Source organism: Ornithodoros turicata, chromosome 1 (assembly GCF_037126465.1).
Source record: "Ornithodoros turicata isolate Travis chromosome 1, ASM3712646v1, whole genome shotgun sequence".
Classification (NCBI taxonomy): Eukaryota; Metazoa; Arthropoda; class Arachnida; order Ixodida; family Argasidae; genus Ornithodoros; species Ornithodoros turicata.
The window spans coordinates 167,857,247-167,860,637 of NC_088201.1; the positions used below are offsets into that span (position 1 = coordinate 167,857,247).

General features: G+C 41.8%; 1 long non-coding RNA gene across 1 annotated transcript; it reads right to left on the reverse strand.

The window, feature by feature from the left end:
- Positions 1–440: 440 nt before the first annotated feature.
- On the reverse strand, positions 441–1,660 carry LOC135372740 (uncharacterized). Its single transcript, XR_010416098.1, has 3 exons — positions 1,627–1,660; positions 820–890; positions 441–468 (listed from the first exon to the last, which is right to left on the reverse strand). It is a non-coding gene; the product is annotated as an uncharacterized LOC135372740 (long non-coding RNA).
- Between the last annotated feature and the right edge of the window lie 1,731 nt (positions 1,661–3,391).

Here is a 3,391-nt window from a genome sequence, read left to right on the forward strand (position 1 = left end):
TCGGAGACATGCACTGCATGTGGCAATTTTACCTTTACTTATGTAAATGGTAGGCAATCCTCTATGTACATCTAAAATGCCCGTGTAAGCATAAGAGCTACAGGAGGAAACATTTATGAGCTTGTGCAAAAGTAAACAACAACTACTACTTGAGATTGCTAAAATATTTCATCAAGCTAAGTGCCCCATAGAAATTCACAAAAACAATAAGCAATGTAAAACATAAAATGCTGTCTACCACCCATACAATAATTTAGGGTGTACCTACCTCTGACACCGGTCAACTTTTTGATTAGTCAGCTTCATCTTGTCTCCGTTGGTGCTCTTCCCTGTGGGTGTACGGAATGCCAAAGACGGCGTGCCCCAAATTGCCTCCGCAGTATCTTTGACCACAATGGTGGCTTTTTTGTTCCCGAAGATCTTTCTTGCTTGCTGTGAGGTTACCAATACGCTCGAAGTCAAGTGGACCTTCAAAGCAAGAGAAGTTTATGCAAGATAAATTAGAAGTAACCTTCGCGTTTAACATGGACAAACGATTTTTCTCCACAAAGATTCAGGTTACTACACACTTCATAGTATGAAAACTATTTCTATTCATTGCTGTTCGTTTGCTGAGTCTCCCTATAGCAAAGGAAGATGTGGAATATACACTAGTACAAATACATGACTGAACAGAGTTCAGTCAAACACACGTTTCAAAGCCACTGTATAATCCTCAACTGATTGGTGGCCAGGCTGATTAAGATGTTACAACTGTGCGAACTTAATGGAATGCACAGCCAACAGGGATTACAACATCAGCAGCTCATAACTGTGTACCTGGTCACCCACTTGTGTGAAAGGTGGTGGAAGCTTGCTAGGTCCCGTAGCTGGCAATGGTGCATTTGAAACTGAAAGAAATAAGTATTTTAAAGCCTGTTCAAAGTCTTCTGCAGCATTGTATGTGTACTTTAACATGACACATGCTCGAAACAAGCTCTGCATCCATGACGATGTAAGCCTGCACTACAGCAACACACTAAGAAAAAGTGAAACGAGATTCGAGCTCTGAGAGGGTGGATGAAAAAGCAGGCACACGAGTGCCAACAAATTCCCATAAAAGAAATCCTGAGAATGAGGGACGAGCAAACACAACACAAAAAGTTCAATGCGCTGTTTCTCTCTTCTTTTTTTTTTGTCCGAATGCTCTCTGCTTAGGCTGTCGGACGCCATTCAGTGTGCTGCCGTTACTGTGCAAAAATTATCGGAACCACTTTGTTGAGTGCCAGAGTAAAGTGGTGTGTGAGGTTTTCATGGATTGTTCAGGTAATTTCAGTGATAGGCAACCTCGCAAGTGAAGTACGTGACAGTGTGGTACAGTACAAAGAGGATGGAGTCACAACCTGCTGTGTAAAAGACTTAACTGGAGACAGAAACAGTGCTATACTTGCAAAATAGTAACATATGTGTACAAGAATGAGTGTTGGTCACTTATTTTGGTAATTCCTAAGCTTCAAAGTACTGCAGGCCGCATGAAAACTTAACAATGGCCACATGTTGTCTGTCCGAGACTCATGCCTCAAACTAATTAGGAAACATTAGCTGCAAACAACTGCTGCGCAAGTGCTAGGCAGCTCTCAAACATACCATAACATGGGCTGCTGGCCTGCAAGAGGAGCGCCTCTGATACGGAAGAAGTGTGGGTAGGACCATCATCTGCAATGTCCAAGGCCATTGAAAATGATGATGCTGCAAAGAAAAAAAATGCTGTACTTACTATAGCTCACCACATAGCCAAAATAGTGCCATGAATGACAATAGACGAAATCAAAAATTTAATTACACGATTTGTCAGGTTTCATCAAGATGTTATCTCATCATAAAAATGTCAACTGAAGGGTACATATTACAGCCATAAGGAACTTTAAAGTAACTCATTTCTTTCCCTAACTGGCTTGGGCACTTCATTTCAAGTTCATTTGCAGATCTTGTAACTTACATTTTCTACACAGTAACTTAACTGATTGCCCCCTAGTTCCTTTTCTCTAGTAATTCCTCACGCCTGTGCAACGAACTCAAGTAGCGTAATTGCAAAAAATTAAGAGAGAAAAATCACTGTCACAAGACACTATTTTCCAGCAGTACAATGCCAAGCATCACACACCAGTTGTGGTCTCAGGCAAACGGGATGCAGCTTGCAGGAATCTTTCTATGGCTGGTTACACTGCATGAGAACAAAACTGTGTAAGGAAATGTACCACAGAGGTCACATAAGAAAGGAAGGTATTTGATAACAGGACTGCAGCAATCACTGCTTGTGTGGGCAATTTCACAAACATCACCTCGCAAAAAAAAAAAAAAATCCCTGTGTCACAGCTGAACCAGCAGTGATAGGCGCTCGTGAGAGGGCTTTGTATTTTTTGCTGTAAAACGGCCTTAGTCTGTAGTCAGGTCTGTTCCCCTATCATTATTCCCTCACCTAACAAGAATAAGAGCCAGCTCACTTAATAGCATCTTTGAATGCAGGCATTCTTCAAGGTTGCTGACTTTAGTTTCCAAGAGCTGGGACCTCTTTTCTGCTGCTTCATAGCGACGTCGCCAAAATGTTGTTTCAGGTTCCGCTTTCTTGACTTCTTCAGCTGCTACCAAACAGTCACTGCTGCTCACCGAGTCTATATCGGACTAAGCAGGAGAAATTCTTCTGTTCATCATTGCACTTGCAAACTTTGTAAACTCACTTCATGTATCCGAGCCTTTCTTTTCTTTGACTCCGGCACATGTTCCCGCAGAATGTCCTACCACGCGTCCTGCTGAGCAGCAGCCCTGTTTTTCCGCACACGCTGGCCATCCTAAGTGAACATTGGGCAAAACAGAGACTACAGTAAGTACGTGCAAGGCCATTGGACATCATTTATAGAGGAGATAAACAGGCAGTACACACATTTTTTTGCTTCTTTGCAATGGGTGGGTCCTCAATTTCATATTCGTCATCAAGTCGTGGCTTAGCCGTACGTTTCTTTCTGGCGTTTTTCCACTATTTCTCTCTCAGTTTCTGAAAATACCCATGGCAGTTGTGTCTGCTGCATTGTATCCACGTTCACTTTTTGCTAGCCATATACTCAGTGCATTAATGTACAGTTATGTGGGGTCAACTAACATGCAGTAAGGTGCGGTTCGTAAAGATGGTGGAACAAATACTGATGACTCTATAATATACACTATATGGGTTGAAAGACAAACTATGTATTAAGTTTCGTTTCGGTATCAGCGTTACGTTCAGTTATATTTGTCAATGTATTGCAAAAAATGAAAACTGCCGTGCTTCTGACACTGCCTCTTTAGACTAATCGGCAGCACACTGTCGTCTTGTGCTGTTTTGCTTTACTGTTTCAATATTTACAATTTTTAGTCA